At 39.6% G+C, this 23,038-nt stretch overlaps 1 protein-coding gene across 3 annotated transcripts in view; it reads left to right on the top strand.

Annotated features, from left to right (window-relative positions):
* The window catches only part of SPIDR (scaffold protein involved in DNA repair), a 202,912-nt gene that overhangs the window by 151,780 nt on the left and 28,094 nt on the right, over positions 1-23,038 (top strand). The window lies entirely within an intron of this gene.

Below are 23,038 nucleotides of genomic sequence, written 5' to 3'. Positions count from 1 at the left end.
TAAAGTCTTATCTTTCTGTTTCTCTCCCCAGGTCAATATTATACAATAGAAAGAGATGAATATTGCTAAATAGTCACAATTTGTTTGCAGAATTGATGTGGCATGTAAAGCAAATAATTGCACATACAAATAGTACTGATGCTCACAGCTGTTTCTCTTGCATACGCAAATAAGTGATTTACACACTTGTAAGGTCATATTTTGCTTACATAAATGATCTTATCTTCTTGCACCCTGTGTAGTGAGGTATTCCAAACATTGTAGGGAACATAAAAAATGTCAACACTATATACAAATCATCTTGGCATATGGCATACGATATATATCACTTACAGTGCATGTGGAGTAGGGCACTACAGTGATGAGAATTTTAATCAGGAATTTGTATTTCTTTTGACTGTTTCCCATTTAAAGCAGTTTGTTCACTCAGGGTGAATAAGTTTTCTCTGAACAAATGAGCTGGGCTGGGCTAAAGAGCTGCTTCACTGAAAGGAGTTGAGAGATTAAAAAGAAACCCCAAAAATAGCAGTGGATGAATAAGGAGAGTCTAGGCATGTAGGGCAACGTAAGACCACTTTTTGAGGAGTACTGCTAGAACTGAAACATGGCAGCAGCCACTAACACTCTTCCAAAAGGCGAGAGCAGAATACTCTGTGCAGAAGGGTAGGCTTGGTACCAGGTTCTTCTATTCACCCTGTATCAGAAAGGTATAGAGGACTCTCTGGTTCTTGGATCTGATACAGAAAAATAAATCCCATAAAGCGTTAATCTTGGGGGTGGGGGTGGGGAGGAGTGGAAAAGGGAGTAGAGGAAGGAGAATGTGGGAAAAGAAGAGGAGGAGATGAACATTCATTTTTTTGTTGTGGTTTGACAGGTGTGCCTAGGATTAATTGATGGGGATTGGGTTAAGTGGTAATTGAGTAACAATTTATTAATCAGATAATCGTTAATACTGACCAGATAAGGAGGGAGGGTAGGAGAAACTGTGTTTAAACAAGTGTGGTTTTGGTTGAGAGCTACTTTCTATTTAGTGGGGGCAGAGGGAGGGGGCTACTGGACCATTGCAGTTTTGCTTTGGTTGTGAAGGAATTCTTCAAACCATTATTTAGTAATTTTTCATGGTGGATTGACCCAAAGTTTGACCTTGCTTCCTTTTTGTCACCTCATTTACTCTCTCAGAGGTTGTATGCATCTTCATTGCTCATGTCTGTGGGTTGCTGGGATTTGCCCACTTTAAAAACACATCTCTCCCTGTTACTCTCTTAAATTGATACAAACCACTGACCAAGAGTGAGTAATTCTTTATGAGTAAGTGAAGAAACCCTCTTTTGAATAAAAGAACATTTTTAAGTTTATATAGGTGTGCTATGAGAGAAGGGGAAGGAAGGGTGAAGTGACCCCTATGTGAAGATACTTTCCTCTTATTAAAAAATAAACAACAAACTCTTCATCATGTAGGGCTTTTTAAGTCTTGATTACATTGTCAGGGTCTTTTACTTTCTTCATCTTTCCACTTCTTGTAATTCTGCTAATAATTCTTGGTGTTCCTGATAGAGTGACAAAATACAAGAATTGAGGTAATTGCATTAAGGGAATAATGAAAAAAAAATCTTTATAATTCAGTTTTTCCTGCCATAAAGACTTATAGCAACTTTCTTGCTTTAAATTAGCATAATGATAGTAATATTAAGCATTTATGATGGTATTTAAAACTGTCTGGTTAACGTTTTAGACAGGTTAATAAAAATTTCAGCTTGCCATTAGCTTGTTGGTATAAACTTATATTGGCTATTTAAAAGAGAGGTTAGGTAATAAACTGAGGAAAGATGTTTCTATTCAAATACTTAAAGTACTGATTCATTTCATGCTTTAAGTAAATAAGGAATTTTTAACTAGCATACATTTATTTAGGTCCAGATTATCATTTATGAGTTGCTTGACATTCTGAAAACCAGGGAACAAAAGACTCCTTATACATAATTTTAAAAGGTGTGGCAATCAGGTAGGATTATCTGTTTCACTGTGTCATAATATCTTCATGTTTTGTTAGGGCATTTTACCCTTTTATTGTTTCCTAGAAGAAATATAGTAAGCCACATGCAAAGAAGCTTTTAATTTTTTTAAAAGACGACTATTTTGGCTATATTTTGGATACATTAGGCAACAGTTAACTGAGTTCTGAAATCACCAATAAACTGGAGTGGAATGCATCATTTTATCATTCATCAGCAAGAAGCTGCAATTATTGCACCAACTTTTTTGAACAAATATGAACAATGTTTGAAGTCGCATGACTAATAATACCAGCTAATAAATACTCCCAGTTTCCCTGAGAAACAGGCAACAGTTTGACTGGTGGAACAGTCAAACAAGCACAGTACTTGAGGCTTTTTGAGAAGGATCAGTCATTTAGCATAGCTCAGTTCCCAAGAAAAGTAGTTTGTTTTCCTCCTGTCAGTTCTGGTTTTGAATTATTTTGTGCTGTCCTCAAAAGCCAAGGTGTGTGACATCCTTACGCATAGCTGCGGTGCCATACAGTGCTGTGAAACTAGTTCTGCTGTATATTTCTTGTATATTCTTTGAGAAGGTTAAATCTTTGACATATTGTTCCTTTGGACATCCGAGGAGCAAAATTTGCTTTATTATTACTGACTTTTCCTTTTCAGGTATGATACCATTATGATGGCGACACAAAAGAGAAGTCTTCTAGATGTTTGCCTGACATTTCAGGAAAACATATGCCCTAGGTTTTTGCTGTACTGACGGTGCCCCAGAATTATTTTTGAGCTACACGGGGGAATTTATAGGAAACTGCATCACATATTGGAAGTACTAATAAAACCTTGGTCCTACCACAATCATGATAAAATTTGGAAAAGCTGCCTCATCTTTGGAGCCTGACTGGAAGGAGCTACCAGGTTGCTCTCGGAGATTTGCCCATTTAGTGGAAACTCTTTTTGACTTCAGCCTTGACAAGTAGAGAGGGATCAGGAGAGGAGCACCCTTCCTAAGGAGCCAGGGGAGAGCAGCTTTGGAAATTGTTTGCTGCCAGGGAAAGCAACACACTCTCTGTTGTACCCATGCCCTTTACCTTCAGGAACTGCTCCTGGGTTAACTGCGTGTTTGGAATAGGTCTGTTTCGTGGAGGTCTTACCCTACAGTTGTTGAAGTCAGGAGGTGTAAATGGTGCAGGTTGAATGATAGCAATAATAATGTGAAAGCCATTCAATTTAGCAATAAGGCAATCTATCTGCATGCCCAGGAAAGCAGGACATGGCAGCTGGTCTCTCTTAACTCAGGAGCCATTTGGCATGCATAATTTTGTAAATACAAGGAAGAGGAGGCAGTGATCTTCTATTTTTTTTTAATAGTTAAAAATTACATGAGGTTTAAAGTGCAGCAGATGTGGTGTTGCGTGCATTTGAATTTTCTGCAGAGGAAGTTTGTATCTTACTTTGGTCAGAGGAGGAAGAGGGCTTTGATATCCCTGATCCACATACAGTCAGGCGAACATGTTCCTGCCTGTGGAGTTAGAGTAAGGTTCTGCTCTCTGTACACACTGATCAAAACACATCTGATGTATGTTCTGAGGTGTTCCTGTAGATTTCTCAAACTTAACTTAGACAAATGAGCTGTAGTGCCGAGGGCTAAAGCCAGGAGAAAAACCTGTCTTCTGCCATTCGTTAGAACTGTGCATATCGTCCTCTGGAGCCTTGGACCCATCTGCAGGATGACTTCTTTCACTGGGGTGAATAAACTGTGTTTCATATTTGTTTAAAATTCTGCAGTCTTCTGCAAGAAGATCATGTTTCATATTTAGAGAGAAAATCTGCAGATGGGCTTCATCTTTCAAGAGTCTTTTGGAGTAAGAACATTTAAAACAGTGTGTCATAAACTGAATTGCAACAAACAGCTCTCAAAGGCTACTGGAGTTCAGTGAGAGGTTTGGGAAGTGACCAGTAGTTACGTATTACATCAGGTGTTGTAATAAGTATCATTACCCTTATAAGTATTTTCACTTCCTCTGCAATGCTAAATCTAAGTGCAAGTGTATATAGGACCCAAATAATTACTGTTATCTCCATATGATGCAGCAGCCTATTCGGTATGCATAGTCACATACAGATAATGCTGTCCCTATCCAAAACAGAGTATGAGTTTGTGAAGAATAAATGGTGGAGGGAAGATTACTCTCCCAATAATAAAAGCTCTGAGTGTCTGTTAGAAAGGTGCATATAGAAAGGCTCATTTGCCTTGCTGAATTTTAGTAAAGACCACTTTTAGCATTGTGTGGAGGGGTTGTTTTTATTTTTATTTTGCCTGCTACCTTTGTGAAAGGAAATATTTAATAATTTTTTCCCATAAATGTTTACCCGTAGCTCTCCCAAATTAAGAATGTCTCACTCTGAAGGAATGTGAACTAAAAACCAAATAAAGCTTGTAAGCTTCACAAAACAGTCATTCGTGCCAATGCTCTGGCCTATGCTTAGTGATGACCCAGAGTCTGACAATTTATATCCATTTAGTTCTTTAAAAACAGCAAACGATTTCTTTTCTTTTTTTTTTCCCCCCCTTTAAATCAGCAAGAAAGGTGTTGCTGGTTTTGTCGCTACCTCCTGATTGTAAAATGTTCAAATAGGTAGTATTTTGCTTATTATGAAAAAAATAAAATAAAAATGTAACTGTCTGTAATTCTTGCAAGTACAAAGTGATAAACTGAAGGAGACAGTGTTTGCAGCAGTCTGATTTACCAGCTGATCTGCCTCAGTCTGAGAAAAGGAAATGCTAAAGTTAATATGTTCATTTGAACACAACAATTTTTCACTCTAGTGTATTTCAACAGATGCAGATATCACTAGAGGATTTTTTTAAACATTTTTTTTATGAAGTTGATTTATAAATAAAATAGAAAGTCAATAAAGCAGATCATTAAATAGCATCCACATTTGAAGTTTTAGATACAGAAGATACATCAGAAGAACTATGAGTCAGAAGTAGAGTGGCTGGCACTTGGACATGAATTGAAATTTGAGTTTGAAAGCCTGGACCTCACTTTTGAAGCCTATGTTTTAAATATTCAGTGTTAGTGAACTAATTCTACTAGGGGAAATTAGGCTATGTGTTTGTGTATTTTTCTAGTGTATAGCCATAAATGCACATTGGCACACTGAAAAAACTAAATGAACTTTAAAATATGCAAAAAAAGTAAAATTTTTGTAGGGTTTTTAACATATTTTCCATTAGACTGGTTTTCAGTATTTTTGAAGTATTTCTGCTGTTTCTTTTAGGTAGCTTACATTTTTAAATTGGTCTGTCTCTTCTGAAGTTAGAAAATGAAAATGGGATATTTTTCTAATGTTACATTGTATGCTGTCATTTATGCAAATGTTTTGTGTAAAAATTATTCTTCCAAGAGTTCTTCTTACTAGTTGGAGGGATTCAGACCAATGTTTCCATCAGAAACAAGCAAAAGGACAAACACTTGAGGCAGGGGGGTAGTGATGGACCTTCAGCCAGTGGCAGAGGCCCATTTGTTTTTCTGCTTCATCTCGGGTGTGACCAAAGCTGTGATCTCTCACTGAGGAAGTCTGTGAAAAATTATTCTCTCTAAACTGGCTTGAAATTAGTCTCGCTCCATGCCATCTCCGCACCTCTCCTCGCCCTGGTGAGCTGTCTTGTCACCACGACATGCCAGGGTGCCCATTCACTTGGGCTGAACAGCTCTTTGTGATGCTGAGTCAGCAAACCGATGGAAAAGAAAAATAGAATCATAGAATGGTTTGGGTTGGAAGGGACCTTTGAAGGTCATTTAGTCCAACCCCTCTGCCATGGGCAGGGACATCTTCAACTGGATCAGGTTGCTCAGAGCCCCTTCCATCCTGACCTTGAATGTTTCCAGGGATGGGGCATCTACCACCTCTCTGAGCAACCTGTTCCAGTGTTTCATCACCCTCGCTGGAAAAAATTTCTTCCTTATATGTAGTCTGAGTCTACCCTCTCTTAGTTTAAAACCATTACTCCTTGTCCTGTCGCAACAGGCCTTATTGAAAAGTCTGTCCCCATCTTTCTTATAAGCCCCCTTTAAGTACTGAAAGGCTGCAATAAGGTCTCCCCGGAGCCTTCTCTTGTTCGGGCTGAACAACCCCAACTCTCTCAGCCTGGCCTCACAGGAGAGGGGTTCCAGCCCTCTGATCATTTTTGTGCCCCTCCTCTGGACCCTCTCCAACAGGTCCATGTTTTTCTTGTACTGAGGACTCCAGCGCTAGATGTAGTACTCCAGGTAAATACCTTTATTTTTACATCTGAGATTTGTTTGTTAAAGCCAGATCAGTTCTCTGACCTGATCTCTTGTGCTGCCTCAACCTGTTTTGACATCACAGTTATGAGGGAGGAGGGGGGACCAGGTACTACAGCTTAGAGGTAGGGAATCAGTTGTGTAGGACAGACACACCTTCATCTGGTATCTTCACTGAATACTTACTGACATGAAACTGGTTTTTAGTTTGTGGATGCTAAATTTGTGGAATTTTTAGTCTGTGGATGCTAAATGTTGATACCGCCTGACAAAGAGTATTTTCAGTCTGCAGGTTTGCAGTGGAGCTATATATATGCGTGGATGTGTGTGTATATTTATATACATATACATTTTAAAATAAATTTGCATATGGAAAAAATGTTTAGTTTAAAATTTTGCTGTTCTTGCAGAGCATGAAACATACAAAATGTTACGATTTGACACAAAAATCCTTCAGTGGACATGATTTCAAGTCATAGTTATGAAGACATGCTACAGAAAATTAAAATTATCTTGAAATCTACAAAGCACTCAAGTTCATGTCGTGAGAAGCTGAACATTTTCCTAGCTTAATCTGGTCATTAAAAAGTTTAGTTTGTGGGGAAGTGTAGGTGGAGATGTTAATATTTCTTTCATTACTCAACTAAAAATTTGAAAACAATGTAAAAAGTTTCCTGTGTCCTGAGATTGTCTATGTTAAATTTCAGCCCAGAACCACTTTTAATATCACAAATCTTAGACAAAGCAAATTGAACATGGAAAGTGATTTTGTCTGTTTCTGGGCAGACCAAATATTCTGACCCCTAAGCATTGCAAATTCTGATTTCTGTTCTCTTTGAGCAGTTCTACTTAGATTAATACAGCCTCATGTCATCAGAGTTAGTAGATGTCTTTATTTCTTTTCACATGGCATTCTTCTGTGTCTTACCTACCTACTGCAAACTGGCCTCATCACAGATCGCTGTATTTTAATTCAGTCATACAGAGGTGTTGGAAAGAACTTGGAAAAACAGTGGAAAGGCATTCCTTGCCTTCTCCTGTTGTCACGGTTGTATCTGGGGAAAACTTCTGGCTAAAACCCAGTGAAGTGCAAAGCTTGTGTGAAGGTTTCTTACTGTACATTAAAGTGCTGCTGCAGTGCTGAAAGGTAATATTCTTGCTTTCTGGGAGCATGACTTTGTGAGCAGCCACGTTAAGATACTAAGTCATTTTTCTGTGATGTGTAAATACGTGGTACTTCATCCCTGCCTGGTGTAAGCTTCAGAGAAATTATTTTGAAATTTCTGTTCACACGATGTGACATGAGAGTTGGAACTCGTAAGAGATATTTCTGTAGTGGAACCATCTCTTTACCTGTACACCAACATACAAAGTAAGGAAAGCAGGAAGCTTGTAGTGATGAATTATGGAGAAATTACTGGTGCTCTGCTGGCCACGCACAGCTTTGTTGGCTACCCAGTAACCATTCTTGTATAATATTTATAAAGCACAACTTACCATTTCTAATTTTACCAGTTAGGATGTACACTTGTAAAACTATGTGATGAGATACTTCAAATATATGCCAAATGATTTCTAACAGATTTTTCTTTGGGTATTTAACGTACCTTGAATGTCTTTGGAGATTTTATGGCCACTGAAAGAGAAATAAATAGGTAAAGAATATATCATAAGATTCTGATGTAAATACAGTCTATTTTAATGTTAATTATTCCTCACAAATTTTGCGTCTGGTCCCTTTTTGACCAGTGAACAGGACAAATGAGATAGTCTATTGATGCTTTAATTGTTAGTCAAAAGTTAGTCAAGTCAACCTGCAGGTAACAAAACTAGAAAGGACATAAAATCCAGAGGATCCATTCCCTCTTACTCTGTTTCACTCACCGTGATACTGAAATCGTGCAACCCATTCCACAACTGCAAATACCCAAAGTTAGAACCACTGCATAACTCTTAACGCAGTGGTCAGGGTTAGGCAATCTTCTCTGGCAACTTTAATAAGCTGAGCCAGTAGAACAAGAAGATCAGTGTAGTAATTATCATCATTTAACAGTTATAACAGTAGTTTCCAGTTGTGTGTTTCTAAACTGGAACCAACAAAACCTTTTAAGTGTTGAAGGAGACGAATTGTCTCTGTTGTTCTTCAGGTAGGCAAAAACACGTGGTGAGGACAGTGCTTTTCTCAAGCGTGTGTCCTTCCAGGCCAGCACCAGCACCCTCTATCTGGGTGCTGAAGTAGTTGTTTGGAAATGATAAAGCTGTTCCTATGACTTCATTTGGGAATAACTGCACACAGTGTTTCCCTCTGGGACCTGATGGTTGTTTGATTTCTTACCGAGGTTTATAAGCACTGATGCTGGAGAAGTTAAGTGGAGGCCCAAGACAAATCTGTATCAGTGCTTCAAGATTTCTCTTACTCTGTTGCTGACTCATGCATGTAAAACAGAAATAACTTCTATTCACTTTCAGGTTCTTTTCCTACCCTGCTCAACCATAATATTTTGTTAACTGCTGTGAACAACACTGCCCACAACGGTAATATAACTGACTTCTGCAAAACATTCTTGCCATTTCATCAACTCGATCTTGTTCATATAGATGTATTTACAAAGTTGATTTGCCCCAGCTACCTATCACTTAATAATAATTAAAAATTATATTATAAACCATACACAGAATACGTTTTTATATAAGTGCTGTAATACATTAACACCCCAGGATTAAAATTAGCGCCCACACTGTGGAATGAAAAAATTATGAATACTGGGAATGTTTCATCGATAGCTAATGTTGAACTTTGGGGTCAGTATGTACACAGAGATCAGTATGTGCAGCAGTGAAAAAGACATGTGGCAGATTGGGTAGAAAGGGAAAATGAATGGGGGAAAACAGGGAGAGTTATCAATCCAATGAACATATGCAGGATGAAATTAAATGCTCTCTCATCCCAAATCAGATTATATCACATTTGTTTGCTCTACAAGAACGTAAATATGTGCCTGTGCTGTAGATAAATAACTTTTTGGTGTATAAAAGTGTAATTACTCAAAAAATATTGAGTGTGCGGTGAATGTTTTTCAGCATTGATTTGGCTGGCAACTGGGCAAACATTAGCCTTTCTAAAGAAAGTCAGTTCTTCCTACTGCCTTGTTCTGCTGCTTTTCAATGCTTTCTCAATCTTCAGGCTTTTCCGTGGGCATTCTGTCTTGTCATATCAGGTGAAGCTAAGATGGGAACGTACCCCTGAAGCAGAATGCTTTTTTGTGCCTTTGCAATTGCATATTTGGTTTAACACTATGTGAAAAAAATATTTTTATACATGTATATACTTTTACAACTAAATGTGCTTAGAGAGATGTCTTTTGGTACAGAAAGGAAAGTCTGTGGTAAATTAGACTTCCATACAGATTTTAAAAAACCCCAAATCTAGTTCTATGTTTAGAACACCTTTATCCTATTTTGTGGGACTGTCATTAAAATAACCTATTTCGGTAACCAGCTTAAAAAGAGCAGTGAGATATGGCTCATGCCTATTGCCACATCCAAATGGGGTTAGGTACAGGTTGTAGTTACCACTTTTTCTCCAAGAAAATTCCCATGAGTGTTTCTCCCCCGTTTCATTGGAAATGCACATGAACGACCTTTGAAATCCGTAGGTGCAACTAACGCCGTAAAATCCAGATCAGGTCCTCAGTTGCTGTTGGATTCACGCCTGGCAGAGTCTGGGTAGGGCAAGGTAAGGCAGCGGAGGAGGTCGGAATAAGCTCCTTTTCTTCGCGAGGTTTGGGATCCCCACTGGGCTTCTGCACCGTGTAAGTTCTTAAAACTTACACAAAACTCAAAACTCAAAATTTGCATACAGAAGAGGTTTTCTTACAGCTTTCCCTACAGTTTTGCTTCTGCTTACAAAGAAGTTATATGTTCAGATATATTTCTACACCTATTGTGAGAGAAGGAGAGGGGGGAAAAATATATATATTGCATTTCTGTCTTTCACTGTTCAGCATTGCTTCTACTTACAGGCATACTGGATAATTATTCTTCGGTATGCTGGATAATTATGTTTTGTCTAAACAAAGCCTTGAAAATTAATGAATAGTTACTGCATTACAGTTTTGAAAAATATTTCTAGGAAAAATGGTTGGGAATTTTTCAAAGAAATAATTTTCTGTCAGATCATCTTATAAAAAAATGAAAACTTCTTATGAAAAGCTTCTACAAGCAATTGAAAAATTGTGAAATTGCTGAAGTGCTATGTTTTGAAAAATGCTCTTTTCCTACTCTGAAACCACTTGTTTAGAAATTCCATTTCAGTTGTGAGTTTTTAACTTCATTTTTTTTTAATTGGCAAAGCAAAATGCTTAGTTTGACATAAGTGGGATTCACTTACTCTGTTTTCATTATTGTATTTTTGTCTTGATATTTTCATACTTCTTGCAGTGGTGGAACCTAGGAAACATGTTTAAAAAATGATTAGTCAGAAAGCACATTTATTAAAAATGTAGGCATTTTGTTTCCTATTATTGAGAATATCGCTTGGAGGCTTTGTCTATTTTGTTTTAGCATATTCCCTTGTTTTAAATTTAGATTCTTTTTATGCTTCGCCTTAGGAGTGAGTTACATAGTGTCACGTGATCCAAAATTGAGGGTGTCTGACACTACCTGCCAGTGGAGATACCACCACGAACAGTGTGTTCCATGGCAACAGGCAATGCATGAAAATGTGGCCTAAATGTATGTAAAATAGCATCATTTTTATCTGCTGGTGGTTCTCTGCGTCTTCTATCCCATGTCCCGTAGGAGGGAGCCCCCCTGAAGCCTCCTGATGGTTCCTGAATGTTTGGTTCTGGGGATGGGGTTGAAGCCGGGCTGGAGGAGCAGCCCAGCAGCCTGGTTTTGAGACCGTTCGATGCAAAGAGATCCCTACTCAGTGGAGAGCCCGAGGGGGGGAAAAATGCAACTGCTGAGATGCTGACAGTAGTCTGAAAATACAACTCCTAGCCCATTGCCTTTGGTTAAGAAGGATAAGCAGCAGCAACTGATGTTTGGTTAAGAAGGATAAGCAGCAGCAACTGCTGTTTAAACGGCTGTGCTGAATGAAGCTTTGATCTGGTTTCGTGACACTGATGCTCCAGTGAGGATCTGGGCTGGTGCCGTGTATCAGATGCTCTACAGGCATGTAGAAGTTGTCCCTGTCCTAATGTTTCCTCGGTGCAGTACTGTAAAGTCTCAATTAGAGAAGGAACGTGTGACAGGAAAAAGAGGATGAGACAATAAGTGTGACAATACAGAACACTATCAACAGGAAACTGCATGTTTTGAAGACAAAAGGTATCTTGTTATCTTGGCTGTGATGTTGTATCTCCTGCTGGCCTGCAATGGTCTGACAGCTCAGGAAAATCCAAACTGTGTTTAGCTGTGCCTCTCCCTTCATGTCTGTGCTGAATCACATCAGAGGCTCTAACAACCAGCATGGTGGTAGGAGAACAATGTGCTATTGTTGATATTCTTTTGGATAAGACACAAAACCAGAATCTTAACCACAGAATATTAAATCACCTCTTTTGGCATGAATAGATAGGTTTACTAAGGGCCCTAATCCAGTTCTAATTTACATGATTATCTTTTGTCTCTCTAAACTCTTCCTGTAGTTTTGATTAGATTTGGTTCTCTTTTTTTTATTTCCTTCAGAATATAAATAACAAGAACAAGCTATGGTGTACTGATATTTGAACAGATTCTTACTGTCAGGACTGTTTTCTTTTTATAGGGGAAGGGAAAATAAGAATCAAGTATATGATGCATGTAGTTTCTCAGTATTTGACCAGGGTTATTATATTAAATCCAGTGTAATGACTGATTATGTCATTAAAATAAAATAGTATTCCACATGAATAAGATATCAAATAAAGGCTATCATCTCTACAGAGTAATTGTGATTAAGATGCTGTAGTAGAGATTTTTTTTCCATTAGGACACTTCCCACTAGCACACATAATTTTTGCAATCTCCACGTGCATCTGAAGATAACCAAAGTGATGAAAGAAGTGAGAGATTCTCTATGCACGTCTAAAGACTACCCAACTGAATGCAAAACAGAATAAAACAGAATATGGCAGGTTTAGGATTCTTTTTTGTGTACTGTGTACTGTGCTCCAAGTTCTGATCCTGCTAAAAATGATTCCTTGGAATTATAGGAAATTGGAAGTGTGATGTTTATAAAACTATTTCAGTTTATGATCCTTGATTGCTGTTCAGTTTAGATAGTTTTAAAAGAAAAACAGGGAATTTGCATGAATGACTGAATGAAATCAAGGTGGAGGAATGTTACTGGTGCTGCCCAAGTGTTTTCTCTCTCTGCCTGCTATACGGCATGAAATGAAGCTCATTGAAATCAATGGAAAGATGTTAATCTGAGTGAAGTCTGAATAATGGCTCAAACCTGCTGCTTTTTTAAAAGTTGTGTATAAAGCTTTACTTGGCCTATAATGAGAAATGGGGTTTCTCATTTTGAAAAGTTCGAATGGAAGCTTAAAAGGGTAACAAAACTTTGGGTTTATTTTCAAATTGCAAAACTGCTGCCATCTGCACTTCCCCTTCAGCGGTGCTTGTTGTATTCATAATTTCTGACATAAAAAATCCAAACATGTCTGGGGAAAGTGCTCCAGCAGTAATGCTTGTAGGTCATCCACAGGATTATACTAGTGTTGCCACAGACCAGCATTTTTTCCCCTAATCTCTACCACAGATATAGAGAACAGCAAGGTGTAAGAAAGGAAGTGGAAAAGAGGTAATATCAGAGAACGTTGATCTTTGTTTTCTTCACGTTCCATGCTGTTCCTTCATCTCCTAACAATCTCCCATAGATTCACCTCTCATACACATTCCTCTCAGCTGATCCATTCCTTCCTGACGTAGGGTGTGATGGTGGCCAGCCACCATGGAGCCGAAAGTTGGGGAGCCAAAGGGAGTCCTCTTTTGTACATGGATTATAATTGCACCCTAGACAATTTATATTTATTGCTTTCTTCTCCTACGCCCAGCAAGCAGAGACTGGAGCACCACCACATTCTCCTCTGGCTTCCCGAGAGAGAGGTTTTACCAAAGTATATTGCTTCTCCCTTGCAGTACTGCAGCTAATAACCACTCTGCTCAGAGCTGCAGCACCTTGGCGTAAGTTGGGTCCTTCACAGATAGCGCAGCGTCCATCAATTTCGGGACAAATTTGGCAGGCCAGTGCCACAATCCTAAGACAGCAACCATGCTTTCCTTGTGCCGGTGCAGCACTGGGAGGGAGGGGGTTAAACGACAAGGGAGCACTTGGAGGAAGGTGAAGTTTTGGGCAGCAGTCCTGTCCTACCAATACTGGCTCTTCCAGTCTTGGCTGGAGGCCGTGGTGGGCCAAGTGGTGGACTGGGGGGATGGTCCTGAAGCTGCTCCTCTGGGCTTCTGGCCCCAGCCCGGTTCTGCAGTGGGAAATAGCACTGCTTTGTCCTGCTCTGTCAGCTTGGAGCTCGTGAGAGCGATGTAAATTCAGCAACTGTGGCAAAAGGTTTAAAAATAAATGCAAAATTAATTAAGAGCTCAAGGCAGAAAAAGCATAAAAAATATAAAAGTTTTACAGGCAAAATATTCTTTTTTAATTAAAATCTGCAAATCAGACTTTAATTCCCAGACCTGAATTTACATTTTTGCACTTGATGACATCGGTTGCACAGAAAAAACAGAATCTTAGAGCTTGCAAGATGAGTAAAAATAAAACAGGGAAACATTTTCCTTCTACTCTTTCAGTTTTGCAAATCATGTATTTTTATGATTATAAATAGCTAGATCAACAAACTTTTACTGACTGGGGATGTTAAGCACACTTTCGTTGTTGACTTTCAGAACTATTTAAACTCCGGAGTGCTAAAAATTAGAATTCCCTCTGGAGAAGCTTGTAGCTTTCAGTGGACTCGGCTGGAGTCCCCAGTAAGAAGTAGTTAATAGGTAGACTGTGGTGACTCCAGCAAAACAAGATAATCAATTCCATCTGCTTTTCTAATTAATCACCCTTAATATTGAAAGTCAGGGACATCACGAATTTGCACAGTAAGCACATATTTTGAAAAGGATAACAGTTTGTTACCTCAGTTGCAGTAGATTAGTCTGACTCCTCTCTTTTCACCTCCCAGAGAAAACCTGGGAACAGCTGCCCCCCTGCTCCGTAGCTAATCTGTACTCCCCAGGCAACCTGCACTCCGGCTGCAAGGACACCGCGCATCCTGCTTTGTTTTGTTTCAACCAGTTTTGCTTGTTCTTGTCAGAAAAGGAATAGTTAAAGGAATGAATAGAACACTCTGTTTGGGACTTCAGTTTTCCAAAATATGTGAGGGAAAGGTTTCATTCAGTTTTGGCACTGCGTTGTTAAGTTAGTTTAAGCCAAGAAAGATTGTTATTCTACACTGTTTGCCGATAGTAGAAAGTTTACATATCAAATTGATTTTTTTTTTTTTTTTTTTTTTTGCTCTTGAAGGAAGAGAAAATCAGTATGAATTTAAGGGACAGATCTCTTATTTACTGTGCAGAAGAGATTGTTCTGTTAACAACTCATCAAGAAAGAAAGAAAGAAAAAAAGATAAACAGGATTAACTGTTTACTTTAAGTGAGCCGAAGTCTGGTTGTTTTTCCGAAGAAGAACACAATGTACTGTTGTATCTGGTTTCCAGAGTGGTGTTTATCATAATTCCTCGTGCAGTGGTTGGTAGAGTGCTGGGAAGGCTCTCCGCCCACTCGCAGCTCACTCCCTTTCCCTCTCCCATTGAGGCCTCTGGCCAGGACTGCGAGATGGAGCGAGCTGTCCTGTGTGATCTTTACTGCCTGACATGGGCTGACATTGACCCAGAATAAAATAACAGGGGCCGTTTCCTAGAACTCTCGGTGGACTGCTGAGAACTGCTACCATAACTCTTGTAAACACGCGACACGCACACACAAACACGCTCCCTCTCCCTCATTTAGAAACACACCTAGGAAAGGCAGCCACTACAGCAGAGTAAAGCAAAACAGCATGAGTGAAAAACAGAAACGGCAGACCCCATGAGAAAGGGTAGAAAATTGTCTTTCTGCCAGCGAAGGAGCCCCTGCAAGATTTCCCTTCAGCTTTTCTGCTTTGCTCTTTGTTCTGCCCTTCATTTTGATCGATATTATATTTCTCTCCTAGTTCGGTGGGATGATGTGGCATTGAAACAGCAGCATGCCTTACTGAATACAGGCACAGCTCTGTAAGAAATCCCACAGTGTCACTATATTTCATTTACCTTTCACATGCCCTGGGGAAGCACCTGTGCAATGCTATACTACCAAAACTGCATTTTAGCATGTTCTGTGCCTGCTGAAATGGGCAGTTATTTTTTTTTTGATACTTCATGCTTGTTTGTTTTTTTAATAAAATCTTCTAGGATCCCATTCATGGGCTATGTGTTTCCAAAGTAAGTCTGGTGAATCCACAAATAATATGGTCTTGAAAGATAAGGGGGCCCCAGTACCACTGCTACAGTGTTCTTGCTTCATTCCAGATGCTGTAATTCTGTAAAGCTTTTGCAGGGGGAAGTTGAGATGTCTCTGAGGCCTGTAGTATGGAAGAAATGCGCTGATACTGTAAGGAAGCCCTCTCTCTATATATACATATATATAGATAGATATATATCTATCTATATATATCTCCTCCTGCCCCAAAATGGAATCTAGCACACAGAATAGGCTTTGTGGACCTGCCCTCGTAGATACCACTATATTATTCAGCTATTGCTTTCAGATCACCCTTTGCAGACAGGACTTTTATTCTGATTTTTACATATAAGGAACTGAGACGTGGAGGAAACATAGCATGACAAAGATGAGGTGAAATGTTGCCAGAACCAGCAACTGAATGCTGATTTTCTTGGAAAGGAAGGTGCTGAGCACCTTGCAAGAGAAGATCTTTTGGCAGCATCTCGACAACTGTTGGAATTCTTGAATGCCAAAACAGTAATTACAAAGTCTGAAGATTAAAAAAATAAACAAAGAACCCCTCCTCAGATTCACAGATAAGTACTTTAAATGGCTGGGTGGTAATTACACGTTATATTTGGAACATGATTTTTCTGTTGGAGATGATCCATAAGAGAGACTTGCAGTTTTCAAATGAGCCTGTAAGTTTCTTAAATGTACATTTTTACTCTTGATTAGTAAATTATGATGTACAGGAAAATCATACTTTCTCTGAATTGTATACTGAAATAACCAAAGGATTGTAATGGGATTCCATGCTGAAGTGATGGTACACTGAGGAACCTGGGGAGTGTGTGCGTCATTTTTTTTTTTTTTTTTTTTACCAATTACAGTTAACAGCATAGTGAGTCTGAAACAAGCTGGGGTGACCTGATGTGCTTGCTTTTTTGTTACCACCCAAAATTGTTTTTATTTACGTAACAAGCTGTATGGAATGGATCTTAGCAGAAGGACCATAAATTACGTGCTTGGTAGTGTTGAGATGCCTGGGGGATCTGGAGGGAGGAAGGCCTTACTGGTCTGTTGCAGCTGAATCTTTATACAAACTTTTAGGCAGTACTTAAGCTATTTTTCCTTAACTTTCCGTGTCTCCCAAACCAACCATCACTATAAATTTTTACTTACATGGCATAATTACTTTGGCTTTAAACTATTAATATAGAACAACTTCAGTGTTCATTTATGAATCTGAAATTAAGTGAAGCTATCAGATGATACTGAAAATATTTCTCAAATGCAACTGTATAACTGTTTGAGATGATAGCTTAGGCTCCATATTGTGTTTGAGTGGATACCAGGAATGTCTTTTTATGGTTTTAAATGTTTTGTTTACTTTTGAGTAAAATTCTGTGTGCTAATAAAACACACACACCAGCAGTTTAATTTAAAAGTACACTTAGAGACAGTGTCAGATGGGAGTTAAAAAAGTTCATTTGGTACCACATGAAGATGTTATAGAAGAAATGGTTTATGCTGAAAAATGGGTCACGTGTGAAGCTGTGGTTGTCACTGCAAGAATGAAAAGCTGTTTGGTTTTTGTGCTACACCCATTCCTGAGATGATGTATGTCGTTCCCACCAGGCAGGTGGTGGTCCATGTTTTGAGTGAGAACATTTACAGTGCTGTGGAGCTCCACTCTCTACGTGTGTGTTCTCCATTAAAAAGGTAGCCAGGCTTGTACGTTTGGCTCACAGAGGTCACTTCCTACGCACAAAAGCCATTTCCCACAAAAGTGCTGCTTTTCCAGGTCATACGCAGAAAGTAGAAGGTGGAAGGATTAAGCTGAATGGCGAAATGGCAGAAGCAGTTAGCAGGCAGGGATACGTGAAAGACCTTGTGGAAGTTGCATTTGATTTTCCAGTTTGTATTCGAAGTAAGTGATTATTCAAGGAATGAATAAAAATAAGGAACACTTGTTTTATAACCCCTCTCTCCCTCTTTTTTTTTTTTTTTTTTTTAACATATGTACAAAAATGTAATGAAAAACAAGGAAAATCCAAATTGATGGGCTTGGTATAGTCACTGTAGTGAGTTATTTGCAAAGTGAGTTATATAAATACTCTGTTACACACATGCTAAGAAGTGGCTGCAAAAAACCCATTCCCTTCCTGAAACTGGGGAGGCCTCTGCTACCTATTTTGCACTTCACACTTGCTCATTGCCCTGGTGATGCTCCTGTCACGTAAGTCTGCAAGGACAGCCTGTCTCTTGCTGGAGGGAACTGGAGTGTCAGGTGTTAACGGTGTGTGCTGCTCCTGCTTTGCCAGGTCCCGCACTCCAGAAGTGCCTTCTCCTTTCTTTCCTTCTGGGCCCTTCCACAATTACCAAATAAAACCGGACTTGATCACAAACTCCACTTTTCAGTAACTTTAAACCTCCAGTTTTCAAAGCAAATGATTGCTGTTTTAGTCATCTCAGTGCTACAAACCAGAGCACCAGCCTGGGTGCTAGAAATGTCCATCCTCGGAGGGAGTTATGACCAGGATTCTTCTTTGAGCTTGACATTCCTCTTCAAAACTGGGAGCAGCGGTGCCTGTGTTTTCCTCTGTACCTGTGTATCTCTGCAGCCTATGCACAGAAGGGGCTAGTCATCACCATCATCATTAATTTTTATTTGTATCATTCAGTCCATAGTTATATTCTGTGGAGCTTCACTTACTATTTAGTGACAGCAAATGGCATGGATTTTAAGCGGAAAAGTCTGAATTTTTTGTCTCCCTAAAGAAGGCCACAGCAGGTATGTGCTTTTCAAAAGGGAGCGTGAAGCAGTTTGTGATCTGATGAATATGGTGCTTTTAATAGGAAAATCCTGCTAGTGTTACGCGGGGGTGGAGGAGATGGATGTTTGTCCCTGTGTGTTTAGACCTCTGCCCTGAGCTTTGATTTTTCAGAGATAATATGGGTATGGTGAATGCAAGGAGTGCATAAGGTAGGGATAAATTAAATCCCGGTAGGGTGGTGTCCTGCAGGTTACAATTTGAATCTGAGCCATATTAGCAGGAGTTAATCAGCTCCACCTTGAGACTTGACCAGACAAGTCGATGAATTGGAGTTGTGTAGGTAGTGTTGTGCCTCTGGTGATTAAGGGAGAGGGGGTTTTTGTTTATGTGTGTTTATGTACGTGTGCTTTATGCCTCTGCTAGGACCACACCTCAAAGAGATAAGAAGTCCTTCTGACAAACAAAGCAGCAGCAGCGGCTGTCTCTTGGATGGTTAGGATAAAGAACAAGCAAGTATCGAGCTAATACAATTCAATTAGTTTTCAGCATTTCCCCATTCCCCTCTTTCCCTTCCTTCCAAGGAAAGACTAATGAAGTCCCTGCTGAGCTCTGCAAATGTGGTAGCATTTGCCCAGCTGTCTTGCTCCTCATGCTGTCCTGCACATTTTAGCTGTGCATGGCGAAGAGCTGCTGTGGGCCACAGGGCTGTCCTCCTACCCAAGGGTAAAAACAATTATTTGTTAGCTAAGATCTCTTCATGACAAATTTCTGCTGCTTGTTTTCACAAGAGTCAGTAAAGGCAATCCCTGTGTCATCAGTCAGTTCTGGCCTCTGTGCATGCACATCTCCTCCACAGTCAGATTTTTTTTTTGTTCTTATTCTTTTCCACTAGCTGCTGAGGAGGCTGGAGGTGACCAAAGCTGAAGAAGGTTTTTGTCACCCTTACCTCCCCAGAAAGTCAGCTGCCCACTATGAGGCAGCAGTATGGAGAGAGATGATTTTTCATGCATTTTTTTTACTAAAAGAAGGCTTTACCCTTTACCCATGAGGAGTGACTAACTAGGAGAAGGGCATGGCAGAATAATCCTGTAATCCTCTCCAGATTTCTACTGAGAGACAGTTTGTCCTAAAGACCAGCGCAGTCATAGAAATAATGCAGAGTAATCAGTCTCATCTTCCCCCAGCCCCCATCCTTGCTCCTGGCTATTAGCAAATTAACAAAATCTTCCCAAGCTTTTGCATGAGACTTACTGTGTCATTACTTCTTTTTTTTTTTTTTTAAAAAAAAAAAAGGCTAATCTCTGCCTTACTTCTTATCATTCCCTATCTTCGCCCCCTTTGTTATTACCAGTGAGTCATACTTCACCTTTTCCTTAGTCTGCATCTCCCACATTCCCTCCTCCACCGGCTTTCCTGCCACCCCTCACTCCTGGAGTGGATTCTCTGCTCCTTTGCATGAGAAATTTCAGTTTCCAAAACTATATTTTAAATTCAGGTCTTACACAGGGTTGCGTCCTGTTGTCCCAAAAATAAAGATGGCCTTTACTTCCTCCCTTCATGAGCACTGCTGATAAAAGTGGTCATCTTGTCCTTTTTCTAAAGAGTTCGCTGCTATGCATACTGACAAGGCATTGGTGAAGGTATCAGTACGAACACTACATTGTATGGAAAAAAAAAGTTTGTGGTAGATGTGCACAAAATATAAATGCTGTATTCCACGGGGAAAATGCTCATTTTGGATTTGCAGCTTTTATCATAATTTAGATGTGGGTTTTCATTGTGACAGTGAGCTTCAAAGGGGGGGGAAAATCATGGAACAAGCTACTGCTTTATTCACAGACTTGCTGCTAAAACTTAATCTGCAAGAACATTTGCTGCAGTGTGAGAGCAACACCGTAACACGGGAAAATAATATAAATGCACTTTTCTGGGAGTAAAGTGAAATAAAGGAAAAAAACAATGCTAGTGAAGAAGTTAAGGCCATGAATCAACGGCCTCTGAAAGCAACTGAACTGTTAGTGATGCTAAGAGCGTGCGCAAAATCCATAGGAACAGAACCTGTTTCAGAGAACATGAGGATAGTTCTCCAAATGTATGACTGTTGTAGGATTCAGCTGATTTTGTGATAGTCACTAAGTAGGAAAATCAGTTGTCACTCATCATTAAATACCTACAGCATTAGCCATAAGTTAGTCTGAGACAGATCAAGTGATGTCAGGAATATTTTTTTGGTGAAGTTTTTGTCGTCATTCATTCATACTGTTTTAAATGTGTGCTGAAGGAGGGAACGTGTGTTTGTGAAGTTTTCTTCACAGCGTTATTTTGGGACATTCCTCATCATTTAGTCGGAAATTGGGCATCTGAGGGTTATTTACGAAACCCTGTGTTCCAAGTGAGTGACTATATACATTTCATTTTAAATGCATGTTGCAGAGAAATCATGACTACCTTTTGGATACTGTTAGAACAAATGTAGTATAGTGAAAGTCTGCTCATGTGTATGGTCCTAATAGAGCAAAAGTATTTGGAGTCTGATGCAATAGGTTCTGCTGCTCTGTGTTTCTTCATGATGCCAGTAACCATGAACGTGATACTAGTGTGAATGGGAACATTAGTGATATAAGCCTCAAGTTACACAATTCTTCCTTTACTTCTGGATAAGGAGCTTGGTCATATGATGGCCATTCTCCCACCATATGACCTGGGATGTAGTGCTGCATACACTAGACAGCTGGAATGGGAGCTTCAGCCTCCTCATCCTGCTTGGACAATACGTCCTTGTCTAGAAGTAGTAATCCATGCAAATAGAAGTGTACTTCTACAGAGTTAATTTTCAAGGAGCTGATCTGATGATGATGAAGATAACGATTATTTGTCTACAGTATTTTTTTTTTTTGGTCCGACCAGTTTCCTATCCTAGCCATTTGTGCTGCCACCACCAAGGGATGGAAGTATGTGGCCAGGGATGCCGGGAGTTGAGTCTCCCATGTCTGACACCATCTCTTTGCTTGGCTTAAAAGGACTGGGGAAATGCACTTTTAGTGACTGAAGTCTTCAGCACCAACCAAGCTAATTTTATTTGAGCAATTAACATGTCCCAGAGCACTTAATATGAGCCTGGTGCCAGCTAGTCTGAGACTTACTTGCGTTCAGTTATGTCTCACTAAAGATATGAGAAATTCCAGTGATCAGTTAAGAGACTGCTGAACCGATCAGATCTGAGACACTTAACGCAGTTGGCCCTTGCTTGTTTCAAGATACGGAGGCCTAATTTTTCACAATTAACAGTCACTGAATGTTTTGTTAACATAGGCAAAAATGTTTGCTTTGTTTTCCCTGTTCCACTCAATCTGATTTTCAGAAATGTCCAGAGCATATTAGCTCTGTTTTTCCAAACAAAACAATAGCATGAGAAGTTTCAGTCAAATCAGTTAAAACTTGAGAGAGTTTTTAACTGACTGCAAGGTCCTAACATGGAAAGTGGCAGGCAACCATAGATTTGCTGCTTCTGGGCTGTCATGTTCATAGCACATCAGTCTCTGTTCTGTTGAGTTGGAGATGTTCTTGTGGTATGAATCCAGAAGGCATCTCACAGATTGTTTTACACAGAAAACGAAAAGAGCAAGAGAGCTGTGGAAGACACGAATTTGTATTGTTAGGACAGTCACCCACTTTCTAGCCTGGGAGCACCACTCATCCCACACATGAGGGTATGTATCCTTCCAGCCTACACACCACAACAGCCTTTGGTTTCCTCCTATTTGTTGTTGCTCAGGATAGAAGCAGTGTTTCACAGCTCTAAAGGACTTTTTCACCTTGGCAGGCTGTACCTAAGCTTTCTTTGCCTGATGAAGACCCTGTGTAGGACCCTTGTAGCTAGAGATACAGGGAAGATACAGGAACCTTCATTTGTGTTCAGTCCTACCACTCTCTGCTCCTCAAATCCAGCACCAGGATCTGAGAAATGGGGACTCTGAGCTGGTGCTTGCACAGCTGCTGACGTCTGAAAGGCTTTGGGGTTGTATCCTGTGTTGAATACAGCCTTCGTAAGGGTGTAAGACAAAGTTACACAGTTTATAAATGAACAAGGAAACTGTGATTAATGGTCTTCCATGTGCATAAGCTTCTCTGCAAAGAGAGTATATGGATTTCTTCCAGAGAAACGTAGGAGCTCATTTAATTTAAAATGTGTTTTATAAAGATATAATGACTACTGTTGAGTGCTTTCAGGATGTATATATGTTACATGATGTGCTCCAAAAGCAGTTGGAGTTGGCTTGCTGTAAACAGTGGTGCTGCTCTGGAGAAGATAGTTTTGGCACGTACCTTTGAAATGAACTGAATTCTTCTGCCTAGTGCACCCCTGAGTTTTACTTAAAAATAAAGATGTGTGTGCTACCCTCAAAGGTAATTTTTGTCTCCTTTTGAAAAGTTTCCATGCTTAACTGTCTCTTTCTGGGGCAATTAAACCAATCTTGTAGACAGCGGCCTC

The sequence above is a fragment of the Tyto alba genome, unplaced genomic scaffold (assembly GCF_018691265.1).
Source record: "Tyto alba isolate M040663 unplaced genomic scaffold, T.alba_DEE_v4.0 Super-Scaffold_27, whole genome shotgun sequence".
NCBI lineage: Eukaryota > Metazoa > Chordata > Aves > Strigiformes > Tytonidae > Tyto > Tyto alba.
This window is presented reverse-complemented; position numbering and strand designations above follow the sequence as displayed.